Raw genomic sequence first — 8,680 nt, 5'->3', positions numbered from 1 at the left:
CATCTGTAACTAAGTTAATTACTTGGAATTAAGAATCTATCATCCAGAAATAACATTGTATGTGTTAGTTAAGTTCCCAAGATAGCCCACAAATAGCAATTTAGTGCTAGGTTCTGGGATAACGATTCTAGGTTGTATTAAGATGAAAAGGAAAAGAATCACCTTCTTGAGAGCCCCCTCCGTCGACATGCCTCGGCAAACCATAAAAAATGGACTCGTGGGGCAGAGAAGTTTAAGCATTGAGCACCGAAAATATAGCCGTGCTTCAAAATCACAGCCAATCTTTCTCCCTGTGACCCCATCCATTCCTTCAGTGTGACCTGCATGTGAGGAACAGTACAGTCACAGAAGCAAACGAGTCCTGTATGTGATAGACACTGTCTTGAGTCTAGCCCTGCTGTTTGGTAGCTATGTATCTTCACATCTATCCTGCAGTCTTTCTAAACCTTCTCCGGTTTCCCATTTGTCACTTTGCAGAGCTACGGTGACAGTTAAGGGGATCACAGTGTTTCCACCCTTTCCCCTTTGTCTATTCTAACTGATGGGTATATGACTTACGGTCAGCCATTCATAACCAGCTAAAGGAAGTGGCATTAAAAAAATTTTTTTTTATTATTTATTTTTTGAGTGACAGAGTGTGATTTTTTGAGGGGCGGGGGGAGAGGGGGTAAGGGAGACACAGAATCTGAAGCGGGCACCAGGCTGCGATGTCAGCACAGAGCCTTACGGGGGGGCCTGAACTCATGAACTGTGAGATCATGACCTGAACTGAAGTCAGACACTCAACTGACGGAGCCACACAGGCCCCCCAGGAAGTGGCGTTTTTAAAGCAGATGTTTATTAACTAATAAAATGTAGAAAAATTGCTAACATTTTCTAAGGGCTTATCACATGTCAGGCATGTGCTTCCTATGATTTCCTGGTAGGGGGACAAAATGAAGTGAACACAAAGGAAAATCAAGCAGTAGGGGGAAGACTGCCTGGGATCCTATCTTTGCCCCTCCCCGTCCTGCTCCATGTCCCAGATTTCTTCCTAATGGGGGTACCTGCTTCATACTTTCTTCTTGTATATCTTGTACTTTTGATTTCTAAAGTGTAACACTTTTTAACTGGTGTCACAACAGCAGCATTTGAGATTCTCATGGTGGGGAAAATGGGAGAAAAATCCTACTTCAAAATACTACATTTTAATATGACCAATATTTGGATTAAAAAATATTTAAATGAACCTTAAAACTAGTAAAAAGTTTAAAACGCTTTTTTTTTATGGGCCAGTGGCTGTGCATTGTTTTTGCTCTTTCTTTTTTTTAAATATAATTTATTGTTAAGTTGGATAACACACAGTGTACATACAGTGTGCTCTTGGTTTCAGGGGGTAATTTCCCATGATTCATTGCTTACATACAACACCCAGTGCTCATCCCAACAAGTGTCCTCCTCAGTGCCCATCACCCATTTTGCCCTCTCCCCCCGACCTCCTCAGTTTGTTCTCTGAATTTAAGAGTCTCTTATGGTTTGCCTCCTCTCTCCCGGTTTGTAATTATTTTTCCCCTGCCCCTCCCCCATGGTCTTCTGTTAAGATTCTCAAGTTCTATAGATGAGTGAAAACATATGATCCTGTCTTTCTCTCACTGGCTTATTTCGCTTAGTATAATACCCTCCAGTTCCATCCACATTGCTGTAAATGGCAGGATTTCACACTTTCTCATTACGAAGTAGTATTCCATTGTATATACAAACCACATCTTCTTTATCCATCATCAGTTCATGGTCTTTTAGGCTCTTTCCATGACTTGGCTATTGTTGAAAGTGCTGCTATGAACATTGGGGTATATGTGCCCCTATGCATCAGCACCCCGGTATCCTTTGGATAAATTCCTAGTAGTGCTATTGCTGGGTCATAGGGGAGTTCTATTATTAATTTTTTGAGGAACCTCCACACTGTTTTCCAGAGCAGCTGTACCAGTTTGCATTCCCACCAACAGTGCAAGAGCGTTCCTGTTTCTCCAAATCCTCGCATCATCTGTTGTTTCCAGAGTTGTTAATTTAGCCACTGACTGGTAAAACACCTACTTCTAATGGAGACTCCCTAAAGACAAAAGTCCTTCTTAGAATACAGCACTTATTTTACTTTATTTTTTATTTTTTAATGTTTTATTTATTTCTGAGAGAGAGAGAGAGACAGCATGAGCAGGGGAGGGTCAGAGAGAGAAGGAGATACAGAATCCAAAGCAGGCTCCAGGCTCTGAGCTGTCAGCACAGAGCCCAATGTGGGGCTCGAACCTACGAACCGCGTGAGATCATGACCTGAGCCGAAGTCAGACACTCAACCGAAGTCAGAGGCTCAACTGACTGAGCAACTCAGGCGCCCCTATAGCACTTATTTTAAAGCTGGCTGTATTAAACCAAACCTTGCTGTAGTACTTTGCTGCTGAATTGCACACTATGGCAAATTAAGATCCATCCTTTCTCGTCTTCCTTATTAAAGGTGAAATTAATTTTTACATGTCTTCTGTGCTCTATCTTTTCTTTCCCCTTTCCCACCAAACAGGAGTCCACGAGAGACTGGCGAAACTCATTTTTCAGTAAAATATTCAGTAAAAAGCATATAGCTCTATGAGGAAGGTCCCCTGTACATCACAGTTTTCTGGTTTACTGCCTCTTCTAGGCCCTACTACACTATCTGAACACAGGCTCCAACCCTATTTATTCTGAGATGTACTAGGAAAGACGACCAAATCCAAATGCCTCCCATTTATTCATCCATTCTTTCATCAAGTTAAGAAATATTTATTGACTCTTTCCAATATGCCAAAAATATAGTGCCCCCCCACTGTCGACCTCAAAGCATCGGGGACCCGGGGCGGCAAAGGAACTGAGAAAAAGAGACAGCAGTATAGTGGGGGCACAGGGGACCCTGAGCCAACTGCCTGAGGTCCAGAACTTTATTTTACATCATCGCATATACCTTAACAGAGATATGAATCAACAATGATTAACTACAAGAGCTTAGTGAAGTATGGCAGCAATGTACATCTGGTGAACACTGTGCAGGAGAACACTGTCTCAGCAGAAAAGCAAGATGTGACAGGAGCCTTTCTGGCAGGATGAAACACCAAGAGGGGAGTGACGGCACTGTGCTATTTACTGATGACTTCCCTTAGGCAAAACATCCCTATCTGCGTACTAAAGAACAGGCCACATTCCCAAGGGCATTTCACTCAAGTCCTCTAAGGTTGTATTTAACCTTGTGGTCTCAAGTTTTTTCAGAGATCTTGGACCCTGAATGAATATGCGCCTGTGGTGATGATGCTGCTGTTTCCTACACCCCACTTTGGTGCAGCTTATAGTTTCAAGAGATTCTTATTAATACACTAATGACACACATAAAGGTTGGACTTTAAGTATAAGACTTTATAAAGGATGGACAGGGTGCTAAGTATGGCAGAGATATTTGCTGGTTATGAGGGAGTAATTGTAGATTTAATATATAAACAATAAGTGGAGCAGAAGGAAGAATGTGGTTTGGCTGAGTTCTGTGATGGGGGAGGATGAAGACATGACAATCTCATGTGACATAAAGAAGGCCAGTGACTAAAGTTCAGACAGTGAAGTGGAATATGGTAGGGGATGGAGATGAATAGGGCCTGTAGGCCATGTTAAAGATTCTAGACTCTGTATCATCAGCAAAGCATCTGATGAAAGTTGATAAGAAGAGAGTTAACGGATTAAAGTTTAGATTGGTAAGAGTATAGGAAAGGATGGACCAATTAGTAGCTTACCAAAGTGGTTTAGGTGACAGCTAATGGTAGCTTAGACATGTGGCACTCATACAAAGGAAGAGAAGTGAGCAGATTCAAGATACATTTAAGGGGTAAATTACTCGATGTTGGATTGGAAATTAAGATTTGAGGGAAAAAGGGAATTCCCAGCCTATACCATTTACTGAGAGAGAGGAAATTACAAGAGGATCTGGTTTAGGGATGAAGAGCATGGGTTAAGTTTTAAACACACTGATTCTGTAATTCCTTTAAGTTTTCCAGAAGGAGATGTCAAAGAGGCAAGTGGGCATCTTTTCATCTAGTATATTTCTGAAGAGAGAGATGAATACATAAGACCTCTACAGACACACAGAGATCTAAATAATCATTGCTTCACTTCAAAGACATCACTAAAAAATTTTTAAACATGCATCGTCCATGAGTTTATTCATTCATTTATTTAATTAGTATTTTCTGGAATTGCTTCTACGTACTAGGCACTATATTAGGCAGTTGGAGATATTATGCTAAGTGGCAATTATTCCTACTCTAAAGATGCATTCACCAAATATTTATGATGTTGATATTATGTATGAGGCATTTCTGTCAGTATGATGTTCTAGCAGTGAAAAAGCAACAGGATGCCTGCCCTCTTGGTGCTTACATTCTAACACAGATGGACATTAACCAACAGGTAACCAAAAATATCACGTTATCATAGGTGATCATAAATACTGATAAAGAGTCCATCACTTAATATCTAAAACAAGTTGAATTTATTGCTTGCTCAGGCAAGGGAAAGCTGAGTTTGTAAGACATAGTTTACAAGCAAAGGAGAAAGCTTACGCAGGGTTTTTGGAAAAGGGTGAAGTGTAGAAGCTATAGTGTTGACTTTAGCTATGGGAACTTATTTACCAAAGTAAGATTGTTTCTGACTGGCTGACTCTCAGAAATGTTCACTGGAGTAAAACTATGGCTAATTACCTAATTTTTCAAAAGTAGGTTGCAGGGCTCAGATGCCCCCAAAATCTAGTTTAAAAAAAAAAAAAGTAGATTGCAGGGAATGTTACTGAATTTCTTTCATACATGTGTGCACTTTTGTAATCAATCACTGATTAAACAAGTTTAATACTGGTTTTGATTGTTACTCATTGCTGTGATGAACAGTCAGTTTTTTCATGAAGAAAAGTACTTGAGAATAAAGAAATAAGAGAAAAATGGAGCTGCTGTTGCTCTGTATTTGAGCAGAGAAGGGGGAAAAGGGTAGCAATTCATTAGAATATAGGAAAAACAGTTGCCAGTTGATGGAAAAGTGAGTTCCAGGCTCACTTGACTCTCTGAGTCAAAAGCTGCTGGTGAGCTTGAGAAACACACAAAGCCTGCGCAAGTGAGGTATAGTAAACAAGAGAGAGGGAAGCATGAGTTGCAGTAGGAAAAGTGGTCAGGGCTAGATCATAGAGTCTTGCAAGGTGAAGGTATGGAAGACGAATTAATAAAACCCGGCACTTGATTGGATAAGAGATGTAAGGGATATTAAGGACTCAAAGAGGGGCCCCTGTTTCTGTCCAGCCCTGGTCTCTGTTGTGGGAAACCAAAGGTATGGCCATACCATAACTCACCATAACCAGCACAATACAGTGTTACAGGTGCTATGATAAAAGAACATACATCCAGGCAAAAAAAGAAGAGACATTTAATACATTTAGGGTGACAGATTAGAGCCCTTAGAGAATAGATAATAACACATGAAATGAGTATCTGTATGTCCTCCTGGCCAAGTGGAGTCACAGGCAGAAAGTGTACATCTAGGAGAACATTCCAAGCCAAGAACACAGTGCCTGATGACTCAGTGGGAGAAGCAGGTAACTCTTGATCTTGGGGTTGGGAGTTTGAGCCCTACATTGGGTATAGAGTTTACTTAGAAAAGTAACAAAAAAAAGCCAATCCAAGAGCACAGCACAAGGCATAGAAGTGAGAAACACTATAATTATCACCAACAGGGAAGAGGCCCCATGAGTTCAGGATGCACCTAATGAGTTTAGACTCTTCCTGAGCAATGAGGCCACCCTCCCCCCACCCTCAGCTGCACCACAGTTCTCCTCCAATAGTGCTACATCATGATTCAAAAAATAGCTGCTCCTGGATGTATTTTGTCTATACTTGACCAAAGCATCCTCTAATGGCTTTGAAAATTATTTACAAATTAGATTGAACTCAGAAACTGAGTCTGAGTGAAACGACAGGTACTGGAGGAAAAAAATAACCCCACAAAACTTGGAATATGCTTCCCTATCCATATTATGCTGGAAGAAAAATTAAAACTCATTAATAAGTCACCCAAATTTCCCTATTAAAAACAGGTTTTGATAGATGATCTGAAGAATCAGAGGTTAGCTCAGCCGCATATGCAGCAGTTCACTAAAATTCTAACTCATTGAGCTTTATATACAATTCTTTTAGATTAGTTATTTGCTATCAAAATATGAACAAACATAGGAAATAATATATTAATACTTCACAACTGTTATTTTAACAGTTCTGCCATAGTTTCTTTAATTGTTAAAATTAGGGGAAAAGAAACTATTGTTTATAATATTTTGAGATTTTGAGTTATCAAATTAGGCGATTTTTCTTTTATGTAAACCTTTATTTTTTTCCTTCTAATATTTTGTCTTGAAACCTGTGGATTATCTCAAAAAGAAAAAGTCTTTATAATAAAAATTCTCTACATGCAAATGCATTCTGTTTATTTCTTATGCTATGACGTATTTGTCATAAAAACAAAATGAGCATTGTACCTAGTGACAGGTATTGTAGTTTATCCAACTGTGTAGGTGTTTAATGAGGCATCACAGATTTAAGTAATTTAAGTTATATAATTTAAGAAATCTATGATTTATTTTAAAGATAAAAAATGAAGTAACTAAAACTTTGTTAAAGAAAAGGAGATAATCATACTAGATTTTGTTGAATGAGCCAGTATTTTGACCACCTGCCAAATATTATTATCCAAAACATTGAAAACGCATTTCTGAGAGTTTCCATTTAGTGATAAATATCAATTTTTTAAAAATCAATTACAACAGAAATATAAGAGATTTAAAATATGAAAATTTGTGGGCGCCTCGGTGGCTCAGTCGGTCAAGTGTCCAACTCTTAATTTTGGCTCAGGTCATGATCCTAGAATCGTGGGATGGAACCCCATGTCAAGCTCCATACTGAGCATGGAGCCTGCTTAAGAGTCTCTCTCTCTCTGTAAAAAAAAATTAAAAATAATAAATTTTAAAAATTAAAAAAGAAAACATGAAAATTTGGTGTTTTGAACAAAACTAAACATGATGAAATGATTTGTTTCATAATATAAAAGTTATCATTAATGAGCAGCTTGTAGGTATTGTGCTAGACTTCTCACATACAATTCTCGTCTAACTGCAGAACAACAACACAACAAAAGAGTTATTATAAACCCAAAAGCACACACAGGGAAATCAGTGCTCAGGAGGATTAAGTAACTTGCAAGTTTCACAGTGCTATTAACTTTTTGTCTCCCTTCTATGATGAGACATGCGTGGACAAGAAATGGCAAAAGGAGAATTTTTTAAATACGTAGGGAATTCGGAAACCTAGGAGAGAAAATTTTTCATCCCCCTAAGATCTCAGTAAGTAATACTTTCATCACCATGTGCTATCTCTGGTTAGGAAAGCAACCTATACACAGCTTAAAATCTTTCATCCATTGATGGTATATGTCTGGTGTCATCTTTGTGGATACCTGTATCACTAATCTATATAATTGATTAAGTAAGAATGGGTAAATCTGAAAAAAAAAACTATTTGAAAAAAAGTTTAAATTTTATTGGAGTGATTTTTATAAACCTTTGTTAAACATAAAAGATTTAGAAAATATTTCCTAGTATCAATGAATCGTAAGGGCTATTTTAGTCTATCATTTAATAGCTTGCTCATTATTAATTTCAGCATAACCAAATCTCATAATCTCAGAATTCATTTTGGCACCTACCATATTCACTTTCATACTTTTGATATTTTAAAATATATTACATTCTACATATATTTAAAGCGAGCTATAGAAAATACATAGAAAGACTAGTAGAGAAATTAAATAGCTTTTACTTTTTAAATAAGCAAGTTGTTCAAAACCCAGTTATTTACGAAGTTCTGGGGTGATCGGGGGGTGTTTGTGGGGTCCCGAGCCCACAGCCAAGAAAGAATTCTTGAGACTTCTTTGGTGCAAAAATGGTGATTTTTATTAAAGCACAGGGACAGGACCCATGGGCAGGAAAAGTTGCACTGAGGCTGTGAAGAGTGACTGCTTTTACACTATGGAGCTGGGGGAGGCAAAGACGAGGGAGGCTTCCAGAGGGACTCTGATATGCCAAAGAGGACTTCTAAGATACCTGAGGCCTTGCTATTGTCAGATCAGTTGTTTTCCCTCTAGAAAAGCATTAACATGAAGACAGTAGGGAGTTCCTGGGGAAACAGTTGACTCTGCCTGCCTCAAATATTTGTCAGTGGGCTGCAGATTATAAGGAAATTGAATTTTACCTGCCATTTCCTTCTTGCCTTTGTTCCCCACATCACTATAGGGGTGATGTTGGGGCTCCAGGAAACAGAGCCTGTAGGTTTCTGGAGATTAGGCTATTGATAAGAGTGCCTTCTTGTAATTTACTAAGATATTTGTAAACTGATGGAGACTCCCGGAAACAGAGTCTGTAGGTTTCTGGAGATTAGGCTATTGATAAGAGTGCCTTCTTGTAATTTACTAAGATATTTGTAACTCATGACCCTGCATGAGTTAGCCATTTGTTCACTTTCCTTCCTTTTGTTCTTGAGCACCCAGGGGTGCATGAGGAATATCACACATACCCCAGCTGGCAGGGGTGGCCACGCTGGCTTGG

Source organism: Crocuta crocuta, unplaced genomic scaffold, assembly GCF_008692635.1.
Source record: "Crocuta crocuta isolate KB4526 unplaced genomic scaffold, BGI_CrCroc_1.0 scaffold54, whole genome shotgun sequence".
Taxonomy (NCBI): domain Eukaryota; kingdom Metazoa; phylum Chordata; class Mammalia; order Carnivora; family Hyaenidae; genus Crocuta; species Crocuta crocuta.
Note: the sequence above shows the minus strand (reverse complement) of the source record.